The sequence below is a fragment of the Lethenteron reissneri genome, chromosome 72 (genome assembly GCF_015708825.2).
Source record: "Lethenteron reissneri isolate LAM-NWPU_2019-01 chromosome 72, ASM1570882v1, whole genome shotgun sequence".
In the NCBI taxonomy this organism is placed as follows: Eukaryota; Metazoa; Chordata; class Hyperoartia; order Petromyzontiformes; family Petromyzontidae; genus Lethenteron; species Lethenteron reissneri.
In genome coordinates, this window is record NC_083850.1 from 6,671,923 (window position 1) to 6,685,626 (window position 13,704).

General features: G+C 49.0%; 2 pseudogenes; one reads left to right on the top strand and one right to left on the bottom strand.

The window, feature by feature from the left end:
- LOC133361358 (zinc finger protein 836-like) overlaps nucleotides 1-13,704 on the top strand; it is a 63,456-nt pseudogene that overhangs the window by 16,270 nt on the left and 33,482 nt on the right.
- On the bottom strand, nucleotides 9,557-11,892 carry LOC133361373 (uncharacterized; annotated as a pseudogene).

Sequence of the window (13,704 nt, forward strand, 5' to 3'; positions counted from 1 at the left end):
CTGCGATTAGTGGAGTCCCCAAACAACTTTACCTTACGAGTAGGCAGGGGTCGCTATACAATAAGTCTTAGCGGACTGAGCTGGCAGCTTCACCTGTCGGGACCACGGCCAGTTGCGTAGCGCACCCCTACAGTTTCGCCCATGGGTCAATACCCCCATGGGGCAACCCAGCTGACTGTTTGATGGGTACAATGGGTACTATCCGGCTTATTACCATTATTATGTATTGACGTTGATCACGTCTCCATGGACGGCTTGCTGTCTACTTCGGTTGTGTAATTCAGATGTTGTGCATGCTGCTGCTGGTATAGGCATGTGTTGCATAATATGCAGCATGTGTCCGCGTATCATGTTTGGCACGGATGCAGTTGGCGTTACTGTACATTTATCATGTTTTGGAGTGCCAATCACATGCACTTTGAAATTTAACAAACTGTCAAAAAAGGTTGCAGCCCGGCCCCCGCCGCTGTCACTCTCTGGCTGTTGCACAAGCCATATCGGAATTTGCGACATGCTAAAACAATGAGTACAGTGTGACACCACCCGGGTAACTCCCGGGATCAAAATGGACATGGGAAAGTGATCGCTTTATTGAGATGATTATGGTACTACCACAGGGTATTGTGAACGGTTCAGGAGGAGGAGAGGTCTGGATTTCTAAGTCTCACAGTACCGGTAAGAAGCGCCGGGTTGGGGATGCCCTCCACTGGGGTACAAATTCTGTCATTATTAGTATACGATCATGCAATGTTTCTATCTGCAAGCTGTCATAACAGAAACGATCCCCGTTATTGTTCGATTGAGAAATGGAGTGACCCACACCTCTGATATCATATGTGAGGAACCCAAAAATCTGATGCATGCGTAAAACACCCACAATGGGAATACGTAAACGTAAAAACACCAAAAAAATATTTTTTCATAAGAAAAAAATAGGTGGCCCCATAACGGATTTGTCTGTGTGTGTACATACAGACGGAGGATGCAGGGGCTAACCTGTGTGCGATCGGAACGGTGCAATTTCTGACCAATGTCACTGTGGATGGCGCACACGCTGACGCACACCGGAGCTGTGTCTTTGCCATGCAAGGGCATGGTGGATGGTGGAGCGCATATGGATGGTGCGTTACGAATAAAATTAAACAAAACAAACCGCTGGAAGCAGCCATGCGAGCAGGCTACCTTGAGAGCGATCGCGAATGGGTTGCGTGTCTGGAAGAAGCCTCGCTCTTTCAGATGCCGTACCAGCTTCGTCAACTCTTCGCTACCATTCTGCTGTATTCCATGCCAGCAGATACCAAGGCTCTCTGGGATAAATTCTACGACGAATTGGCTCGCGATTACGAGTACCAGTACCGCCAGCTGACCAACAAAGAAGAAATGCTAAATCTTCTTGGTTCTTTCGCTAAAGTCACGTACAAGGGAAGTAATACAATAAAAAAAATTAAACATAATAAAATAATTCTCACGACGTTTCGGCCACAACGCAAGCCGCCGTCCTCAGGTGAAAACCAGGTCTGTCGAGGCGACAGCGTCTGAATGAAACAGCACACGTGCTTGGAGCATATATATAAGCTGGGTTGGAAGGGGGGGAAAGGGCGCCTTGACGAAAGAATTTGCATATCAAGAGCAATTTAGCATATTTATGGTAAATGCAGGTATGTGATTAGTACTACTCATGCCCGTGCATTATGCAGGATTAGCAGCATCAAAGGGAGGGGATATGGGAAATGCAGGTATGTGATTAGTACTTCTTATGCCCGTGCATTATGCAGGATTAGCAGCATCAAAGGAAGGGGATATGGCAAATGCAGGTATGTGATTAGTACTACTTATACCCGTGCACTATGCAGGATTAGTAGCATCAAAGAAAATAAAAGAAATGGTAAAGTTCAAGACCCTTCACAGCCTCCACGAGTTCCTCACGGCAGGTGGGATGGCTCTGTCGGACTTTGACGACCTCCCGCAGCTTTCCGAGTACCCACACTTGGTCTTGGACTCGCTGCTTGAGAACAACCATATCTGCCGCGAATTGGACACGAAGGACTTCCCATTTCGACTTCGGCTCAAACAGTTCCCCATTGTCCCAGCATTCGCGATGACCATCAACAAGGCGCAAGGGCAAACTGTTCACAACCTGGGATTATATCTACCAACGCCATACTTCTCGCACGGCCAACTGTACGTGGCACTATCACGAGTCACGGCAAGATCCAACATCAAGGCGCTTATTGAGGGACCTGACGACGAGGAGGAAGACGGAGTGTACACGAAGAATATCGTGAATCGCCAGATATTTGAATAAGTTGCATTCTATATTTGATTAAGTTGCATTATTGAATAATGTCGATTGAACGTCTCATTAAATACATATAACTTCACAAAAATAAACATTGAACAATCACCAAAACATGTCTATTGTGTCCAGCCACTTTCAACTCCCCACCAACCAAGCATATACACACCGCCCGCGAAGCCGGCGGCGACTGCTAGTTATCAAGTAACATCATCATCACCACCCATCATAAATTAACAAACACACACAGCTACAAACATAGATATGTAACCTGACACAGACATAGATAACAGACACACACAAATAAACAATCTCATTAACAATTTAATTATAAAAAGCTAATATTACCACTGCCAGGATAGGTGCACACATACAAATCCTTTACGCAATAATTTACATGGAACTCAAATTCACACTTAGTACAACCGCCTCACTCACTTAAATATAACTACAGATCAATAACTATACTACAAACCTGAATTTAAAAGTAAATAAACCAATGGGATGGTGTTTATACGCTTGAAATGTAATTAATGAAATGCAAGTTAATAATTACAATTAAACAAAAATAACTACGAACAAATATGAAGGCTGAGGCCTAGGCATATGCCAGGCCTAATGGCCAGGCATCGCTTCAGTCCTCGCCGCAGTAATGGCGACATCAAAGACAGCACAAAGCGAGGGGGCAAATGTTTAATGTCGAACAGAGGGCTCTGCTGTTTCCGGTGACGCACACCACCCGCACTGCACCACGTGGTGCGCCCGCCAAGCGCGTGGGGGCGGAGCCTCGCTGTAGTGACGTCACCTCTGTTACGTCATAGCCACGCCTCCACCCGCAGTCGAGAGGAATGCGCACGAGTGAGCAGCAGCAGAAGAAGCCTTTGCAGAGCGAATCGTCAACGAGGTGAGTGTCCCTGTTGACGATGTGTGTTGTTTATTTTTACTGCACGTTGACTACAAACTAAAGCTTCATTACTTTTGTATACTAGCAGTCGCCGCCCGCTTCGCGGGCGGTGTGTATATGCTTGGTTGGTGGGGAGTTGAAAGTGGCTGGACACAATAGACATGTTTTGGTGATTGTTATATGTTTATTTTTGTGAGATTATATGTATTTTTATGAGACGCTCAATCGACAATATTCAAGAATGCAAGTTATTGAAATATAGAATGCAACTTATTCAAATATCTGGCGATACACGATATTCTTCGTGTACACTCCGTCTTCCTCCTCGTCGTCAGGTCCCTCAATAAGCGCCTTGATGTTGGATCTTGCCGTGACTCGCGATAGTGCCACGTACAGTTGGCCGTGCAAGAAGCATGGCGTTGGTAGATATAATCCCAGGTTGTGAACAGTTTGCCCTTGCGCCTTGTTGATAGTCATCGCGAAGGCTGGGACAATGGAGAACTGCTTGCGCCGAAGTCGAAATGGGAAGTCCTTCGTGTCGTCGTCGCTGATGAAGATGATCCGAGGGATCACCACCTTCTTACCGTTATGGGTTCCTGTCATGATAGTCACGCGAATGACGGGTGGCTTCATTTCCACGATGCGAAGCCGTGTCCCGTTGCACAGGCCAGCGTCCGGGTTCAAGTTGCGCATCATCATCACTGGGATGCCTTTGTTGAGGATCAACTTGTGTGGCGGAACCCCGTTGATGTTCACCGAGTTGAGGACCTCAGTCTCAAAGAATGCTGACCCTGCTCTCTCGTCGTCCTCAACCGAATCTGTAGACAGGTACACTTGTGGAGCTTCTCTGAGGCGATCCGCGACAGCCTCATTCACTCGCTGCACAGCGGCGTTGGTTGGCGTCAGAATAGTGCGGTGAGCGAAGTAGTCGTTCGTTGCCACCGTAGGGTAATTCACTTCATCTGCACTGTACATGGCATCGACAATCTTCTTCAACCCGAGTGGAACGGGCAGATGATTGCCGTCCTCATCTCCGTGGATGTCTGGGTCGTATTGAGGATTGTCGATCACCATGACACGCGGAATCTTGATGCAATCCGGACCGAGGTCAGGATCAACTTCATGCCTACCCTCTCCGACTTCCAAAATAAATTCTGAAAAGGCAGCCAGTTCTGCGGTGGATTCTTGGTTCTCTGCACACTGGACTCTCATGTTCACAGTCAGATGAACTTGCTTGAAGTGGGACCACAGGTCGGACGACTTGAAACACGCATCCACAGTATCAGCTGGTGTTCCTTTCTTCACAACTGGCAGAATCTGTCGAAAGTCACCGGACAGGACAACCACTTTGCCTCCAAACGGTTCATGCAGATTGTCCAAAATATCGCGAAGCGTGCGATCCACCGCTTCAAACGCAAACCGGTGCGTCATTGGGGCTTCATCCCAAACGATAAGACTTGCCTCCTTGATAAATGCTTTGAGCTTGGACTGTTTGCGAATAAAGCATGTGGAGATGTTCGTCGGTTTTAACGGGATCTTGAACGTGGAATGCGCGGTATGGCCGCCTGGAAGCAGCAGCGAGGCAATGCCGCTGGAAGCAACAGCAATCGCAATCTTGCCTTGAAGACGTATCTTCGGCAGCACATGTTTGAGCAGCGTGGACTTCCCCGTGCCACCCGGACCATCGATGAAGAACAGCTTTTGATCGGGTTGACTGTCTTCGACTGAGCCAACAATTTCGTCGTAGATTTCTCTCTGGTTCGTGTTGAGTCTGTCAGCACGTTCTACGATGTCTTGTAGCTCGTTTCTATCAGATCCTTCAAATTCGCGGCAGATATGGTTGTTCTCAAGCAGCGAGTGACGACAGATATAATACACGCAGTGCCTCTACCCTGCTCGCTACCAAGTCCCTACGCGACCGCCAGCTATGTTCTTGCTCATTCAGAGTGTTTGTTTTACCCAAAGATGACCCTCACTTCCGCACGCACCACTATCCACGATAAGCACACACTGGCACACTTACAGATCCAGCGGTTTGTTTTGTTTTATTTTATTCGTAACGCACCATCCATATGCGCTCCACCATCCACCATGCCCTTGCATTGCAAAGACACAGCTCCGGTGTGCGTCAGCGTGTGCGCCATCCACAGTGACATTGGTCAGCAATGGCATCGTTCCGGTCGCACACAGGTTGGCCCCTGCATCCTCCGTCTGTATGTACACACACATATCCGCTATGGGGCCAGCAGTTTTTTTATGTCGAAAATGTTATTTGTCGGTGTTATGCCGTCCATGGAGACGTGATCAACGTCAATACATGAAAATGGTAATAAGCCGGATGGAGCGAAAAGTAACCATTGTACCCATCAAACAGTGAGCTCGGTTGCCCCATGGGGGTATTGAGCCATGGGCGAAAGTCCCGAAACTGTAGGGGGCGCTACGTGGTCCCGGCAGGTGAAGCTGGCAGCTCAGTCCGCGATGACTCAGCGTATAGCGAGCCCTGCCTACTCGTAAGGTAAAGTTGTTTGGGGACTCCACTAATCGCAGCACGCAGCACGCATTTTCCCAGAAAAATACGTATATACATAAATATACGTGTATAACCGTAACAACCATTCGCACACTTGCATACACACCACACTCACACAGCGCAGGATGTGCGCCCACAGTGCACTGCACCACTGCGGCGCAGACCTTGGCAGACCTATGCTATCACATAGCGCTTACCTTCTGTGTGCTTCTGCTTGTTTGGAAATGGACGACTGACTGACTAACGCGTGCTGCCGCCACAAAGCACGCAGGCCACTTTGAGGCAATTAAATGTAAGGGATAATTAATTGGTCCAATGAGATTGAAGGCAACACCGACAGAATTTCTCGAGCGCTGGTTTGATATGTAGGGCGGAGAACTGTGCAGGGCCACTTTGCACACACTTGTTTCGGCCCAATGAAAGATTAAGCACAGTGGTTTCAAGGGAATGGGCGCAATATTGATGGAGCTGCGTACAAAAGAGTGGTCAGTTTTGTCCACTGGGCCGTCGAACCGAACCCCACCAATAATGAACAGATTTTATTGAAAGTTCTGGAATTGAAAATGTATGTGGCTATCTGATTAGTGGAGGGTTCTTGGTTGCACCCGCGGACGTTCTTCGTTGGGGAGATATCGCCACCAGGACGCAGTGTTCGGCGGGTGCAACAGCAACACTGTACCCACAGTAGATTTTGCGTTGCGACCATCACTCTAAATATGGTGTTGCGTGAAAGTAGGTGCAATTGTTGACCGAAGAGACGCTGTTGTGCGGCAGGTTTATTTATTTATATTTGTCGAATGAAAGTGAGCTGTGGCTTTTTGCCGGCTGTTTTATTAATTTTTATCGACGAATCAGAGCTAGCTGTTTGGGCGGGTCCGTAAATAAATTAACGTCCAGATACGCACGCAGACGACCAAACCAGCGTAGTTGTTTAAGAAAGACTAGCAGTTGCCGCCCGCTTCGCGGGCGGTGTGTACATGCTTGGTTGGTGGGGAGTTGAAAGTGGCTGGACACAATATACATGTTTTGGTGATTGTTTTATGTTTATTTTTGTGAAGTTATATGTATTTAATGAGACGTTCAATCGACATTATTCAATAATGCAACTTAATCAAATATAGAATGCAACTTATTCAAATATCTGGCGATTCACGATATTCTTCGTGTACACTCCGTCTTCCTCCTCGTCGTCAGGTCCCTCAATAAGCGCCTTGATGTTGGATCTTGCCGTGACTCGTGATAGTGCCACGTACAGTTGGCCGTGCGAGAAGTATGGCGTTGGTAGATATAATCCCAGGTTGTGAACAGTTTGCCCTTGCGCCTTGTTGATGGTCATCGCGAATGCTGGGACAATGGGGAACTGTTTGAGCCGAAGTCGAAATGGGAAGTCCTTCGTGTCCAATTCGTGGCAGATATGGTTGTTCTCAAGCAGCGAGTCCAAGACCAAGTGTGGGTACTCGGAAAGCTGCGGGAGGTCGTCAAAGTCCGACAGAGCCATCCCACCTGCCGTGAGGAACTCGTGGAGGCTGTGAAGGGTCTTGAACTTTACCATTTCTTTTATTTTCTTTGATGCTACTAATCCTGCATAGTGCACGGGTATAAGTAGTACTAATCACATACCTGCATTTGCCATATCCCCTTCCTTTGATGCTGCTAATCCTGCATAATGCACGGGCATAAGAAGTACTAATCACATACCTGCATTTCCCATATCCCCTCCCTTTGATGTTGCTAATCCTGCATAATGCACGGGCATAAGTAGTACTAATCACATACCTGCATTTCCCATGAATATGCTAAATTCATATTGATATGCAAATTATTTTGTCAAGGCGCCCTTCCCCCCCCTTCGAACCCAGCTTATATATATGCTCCAAGCACGTATGCTGTTTCATTCAGACGCTGTCGCCTCGACAGACCTGGTTTTCACCTGAGGACGGCTGCTTGCGTTGTGGCCGAAACGTCGTGAGAATTGTTTTATTATGTTTAATTTTTTTTATTTTATTACTTCCTTACTACGTGACTTTACCGAAAGAACTAAGAAGATTTACCATTTCTTCTTTGTTGGTCAGCTGGCGGTAATGGTACTCGTAATCGCGAGCCAATTCGTCGTAGAATGTATCCCAGAGAGCCTTCGTATCTGCTGGCATGGAATACAGCAGAATCGTAGCGAAGAGTTGTACGGCATCTGAAAGAGCGAGGCTTCTTCCAGACAGGCAAACCCATTCGCGATCGCTCTCAAGGTAGCCTGCTCGCATGGCTGCTTCCAGCGGTTTGTTTTGTTTTATTTTATTCGTAACGCACCATCCATATGCGCTCCACCATCCACCATGCCCTTGCATCGCAAAGACACAGCTCCGGTGTGCGTCAGCGTGTGCGCCATCCACAGTGACAGCAATTGCATCGTTCCTATCGCACACAGGTTAGCCCCTGCATCCTCCGTCTGTATGTACACACACAGACAGATGCGGTATGGGGCCACCTATTTTTTTCTTATATTAAAATGTATTTTGTTGGTGTTTTTACGTTTACGTATTCCCATTGTGGGTGTTTTACGCATGCATCAGATTTTTGGGTTCCTCACATATGGTATCAGAGGTGTGGGTCACTCTCAATCGAACAATAACGGGGATCGTTTGAGTTATGACAGCTTGCAGATAGAAACATTGCATGATCGTATACTAATAATGACAGAATTTGTACCCCAGTGGAGGGCATCCCCCACCCGGCGCTTCTTACCGGTACTGTGAGACTTAGAAATCCAGACCTCTCCTCCTCCTGAACCGTTCACAATACCCTGTGGTAGTATCATAATCATCTCAATAAAGCGATCACTTTCCAATGCCCATTTTGATCCCGGGAGTTACCCGGGTGGTGTCACACTGTACTCATTGTTTTAGCATGTCGCAAATTCCGATATGGCTTGTGCAACGGCCAGAGAGTGACAGTGGCGGGGGCCGGGCTGCAACCTTTTTAGACAGTTTATAACATTTCCAAGTGCATGGGATTGGCACTCCAAACATGATAAATGTACAGTAATGCCAACTACATCCGTGGCAAACATGATACGCGGACACATGCTGCATATTATGCAACACATGCCCTTACCATCACCAGCATGCACAACATTTCAATTACACAACGAAAGTAGACAGCAAGCCGTCCATGGAGACGTGATCAACGTCAATAGATAATAATGGTAATAAACCGGATAAACCGAAAAGTACCCATTGTACCCATCAAACAGTCAGCTGAGTTGCCCCATGGGGGTATTGACCCATGGGCGAAACTGTAGGGGTGCGCTACGCAACTGGCCGTGGTCCCGGCAGGTGAAGCTGCCAGCTCAGTCCGCTAAGACTTACTGTATAGCGACCCCTGCCTACTCGTAAAGTAAAGTTGTTTGGGGACTCCACTAATCGCAGCACGCAGCACCCATTTTTTACATAAAAAAACGTAATATTAGCATAACTACCATTCGCACACTTGCATACACACCACACTCACACAGCGCAGGGTCTGCGCCCACAGTGCACTGCAGCACTGCGGCGCAGACCTTGCCAAACCTATGCTATCGCTCTCTTCGGGGCGTGTTAATTATTTATTTTTATCGAATCAAAATGAGCTGTGGCTTTTTGCCGGCTGTTTTATTTTCATCGAATCAGAGTGAGCTGTTTGGGCGGGTCCGTGCATAAATTAACGTCCAGATACGCACGCAGACGACCAAACCAGCATAGTTGTTTATGATGACTAGCAGTTGCCGCCCGCTTCGCGGGCGGTGTGTATATACTTGGTTGGTGGGGAGTTGAAAGTGGCTGGACACAATAGACATGTTTTGGTGATTGTTTTATGTTTATTTTTGTGAGGTTATATGTATTTTTATGAGACGCTCAATCGAGGGTGTTCAGACTCCCTCACGTCATCTCCAAATGCCCGCGCACTGATTTCCGTCATATCATCGCCTTTGTAGACGTACTTGTACAGGTACTTGATCGCCGTGATGCTCGAGCACACCTCAACGTTGATGTGGCAATCGTATTTCTGAGAGAAGAATGGATTGTACGAAACAACCCATTGATTGACTGTCGCATTGTCATATTTCTTGCCCTTGAACTTGAGCATGCCGTCCGTTCGCAGGCGTCTTCTGTAGACAGGAAACCTATTCTGGTTGGTTTGTGTCACCTCGGACAGTGCCTTCGGGAAACCCTTGGTGCACTCGCCGTCCTTCATACACGGAGAGCTGGGGTTTAGGGCTCCACACGGGCCGTGCATCATGCTGGTCAAAACTGTGTTGTACAGATCACTGTTCTTCACGCGGCATCTGGAAGTTCCGCGGACACAAACTTGTCAAAGTCCTGGCGAGTCCTGGGTTTGTCATCATGGGCGAGAATAATGAGTATGTGAGCGTGCGGCAGTCCACGCTTCTGAAACTCGACCACATAGATTCGCGCGATTTGCTGCTCAAACACCCCATCATCGAGATCCTTCAACGCTGCTTTGAGCTTATGTTGCCACACACGTGCGACAATATCTGGCCTATCTTGAGCAGTTTGGTGTGGTCCGTTTCTGTCTATCGTCTTTGTGATTTCATCCCATTGAGGGTTGCACGTCACAGTCATGAACAAATCCGGCTTGCCAAACTCGCGCACCATCGCCATGGAGTCCTGATACTGCGAGTACATGTATCTCTCACCACCCGTGAACGACGCTGGAAGTAGGACGCGCTGTCCGACTTGATCAAGGAAGTGACGGTGGCGGCTTGGCTCTGGATGCACTAACATGCCTGTGTGACGATCGTATTCCGACACTAAGCCTTCGTTTTCGCCTAATGCAACCAAGCCCTCATGCAGGTACGCATCCAGAACTCCCTTGTAAAGATCCGCTCGAAGTGTCTTCTGGTTTGCCGCGACCCAGAGCAGACTCTCCTGTTCGCACTTGGCACGTTGGTCAACCACCCACTGCTGGAACAGTCGCCCGCCTTGGTGGAGAACCGACTGGTCGTTTTCCTTCTGGTAGAGTCGGTACGCAACATGTTCGCGAAGAGCCATTCGCGTCTTGTTCCGATACGTAGCGCCGTTCGTGTACTCATCCGTGTACGTCCAACCCAGTTCCCCGAGAGGGAGCAAGAGAGGACATTGAAGTGAATCGTAGTCGCAAAAGGCCACCTGACCGTGGGAAGAGAAGCAAGTCTCAGTTGTTCGCCGCGTTGCCGTCATCAACCAACACAGCAGCAACCTCCGTGGCCGTGGGGAGATTGTGCGTGCGAGGTCCCGCATAGTTGTTTGCACGCAGGCGAAACACGACGTTGACGGGATTGTCGCCGGCTTCGATCATGCTTCTCATCCGCTGACCCATCGTAAGGAACTCGCGCGCAAACGGGTTGCACGCCTCCATCATGTGCTCCAAGTCCAACAGCGCGACTCTGTTGAGGCCACAAAAAATCCCCTGTCGGCGAGCCACTCGTGCTTCCACATCTGGATCATACACGTAAATCTGCGCAAACTTGGGCTTCGTTGTCTGACCGGCTTGATCCGTATATGGTAACAAAGATCCCAAGAAATGGCCCATCGCTCCTTGGATACGGTATGTATACACGCCTCTCTGCCCTTGGACACTTTGTTCTTCCGCTACTGGGTCGAAGCGGCGATTGCTGAAAGACGCACCAAGCGACGTAAATGCAAACACTTGATTGTACATGCGTATCTGCTTCCGAAACTCTTCATCTTGGTACCACTTGCGTAGAATGGCCGGTGCAGGCTGGAGTGGCGGAAGAGCGACCTTGCCGTCAATGCAGCATGTGATCGAAGACTCGCCCGGCCACTTCCATGCTCGACACTTCGAGCAAACGGAAGTTGGCTCTGGTAGTTTGTGTCTTCCTGCGATGACATTCTTCCCCGAAACTCTCGAGACTTCAAACTCGTCTTGGTTGGCGAGGGCGTCCTTGTAGCGCTTGGTCCGCCGTTGAACGCGTCGCTGTTCCAGCGTCTCCTCGACTTCGTTTTCTGTCCTCTCCATTTTCCGTTGGGACTGGCGCTGTCGCATCTCCTCTTGTTGTTCTTCCATCATCCTGGCGAGACGTTCAGCTTCCAGCTCAGCATGGCGTCGACGCGCTTCCTCCTGCTGTTCTTCTGTCAACCTCCCGCGGCGCTCTGCTTCCAGCACACTGTGGCGACGTCGTTCTTCGTCTTGCTGCTGTTCCGTCAACCTTCGGCGCCGCTCAGCTTCCGATTCACTGCGACGATATCGTTCATGCAGTAGTCGCTCGGCAGTCATTCTCGAACGACGCCGGGCCTCCAGCGCAGCGCGATGTGCTCGCTCAGCATCTTGTTGAAACGGAGATTGCTCAGCACGTCGCTTTAGGCGACGCAACTCCTGAAGGCCTAGTGTGAGTTGTGGATCCTCCCGCGCCGCGGCTCGAGCAATGACAAAGTGAGGGTCGTCTTCTTCTTGCTTACCTTCCTCAAGATCCACGTGGAAGTCGCCGGGAGAAATGACATGATCGTGTACGTCCATGAGGACATCTTGCATATCACTTGGTTGATCCATTGCGTCGTTGCCAGCGTTGGTTTCTATGCGCCCTTCATCGATAGCATTCCCCAAGTAAAGCTCTCACTTTGGCGTATTCAACCGAAATCGCTTCATTCGGCGGCGATTGCGGCGACGATCTTTGACCTCCTTGGGCTCGGTGGCGGCAGGAGTTGCATGTACGATTTGGTTTTCGTGCAAAGCGTCCTCGAGCTCCTCTCGTGTGTCTCTGTTTCGCTTGCTATAGGGATTTGGATGAATCATTATCCTAGGTGAGGGTGAGTATGAAATAGTTGAGCAGCTTAGGCACCCTTTCCGCGTTCCACGACCACGGCTTGTAGTCATCGTGGTGCCTGTCGTCAGATATCTGGAAGTCTGCGTACACAAACGTGACCCGTTAGACAGAAAGCCTATGCAAAGCGCGTTGCCTCTCAGTCCATGACATCTGAAGCACTGTACAATATATCTCGCTGTACTGTTGCACACGGGTACTGTCAGATAAAGTCCCCCCGACTGACGCACAAACGTTGTGACGACAAATATAATAGACACAGTGCCTCTATCCTGCTCGCTACCAAGTCCCTACGCGACCGCCAGCTATGTTCTTGCGTGTTCAGAGTGTTTTTTTTTTACCCAAAGATGACCCTCACTTCCGCACGCACCACTATCCACCATAAGCGCACACTGGCACACTTACAGATGCAGCGGTTTGTTTTTTGTGATTTAAGTCGTAACGCAGCATCGATATGCGCTCCACCATCCACCATGCCCTTGCATTGCAAAGACACAGCTCCGGTGTGCGTGAGCGTGTGCGCCAGCCACAGTGACATTGGTCAGCAATGGCACCGTTCCGGTCGCACACAGGTTGGTCCCTGCATCCTCCGTCTGTATGTACACACACAGATCCGCTATGGGGCCAGCTGTTTTTTTATTTCGAAAATTTTATTTGTCGGTGTTATGCCGTCCATGGAGACGTGATCAAGGTCAATACATCTAAATGGTAATAAGCCGGATGAAGCGAAAAGTAACCATTGTACCCATCAAACAGTGAGCTGGGTTGCCCCATGGGGGTATTGAGCCATGGGCGAAAGTCCCGAAACTGTAGGGGTGCGCTACGCAACTGGCCGTGGTCCCGGCAGGTGAAGCTGGTAGCTCAGTCCGCTAAGACTCACCATATAGCGACCCCTGCCTACTCGTAAGGTAAAGTTGTTTGGGGACTCCACTAATCGCAGCACGCAGCACCCATTTTTACAGAAAAATACGTATATACGTAAATATATGTATATAACCGTAACAACCATTTGCACACTTGCATACACACCACACTCACACAGCGCAGGGTCTGCGCCCACAGTGCACTGCAGCACTGCGGCGCAGACCTTGGCAGACCTATGCTATCACACAGCGCTTACCTTCTGTGTGCTTCTGCTTGTTTGGAAATGGACGACTGAC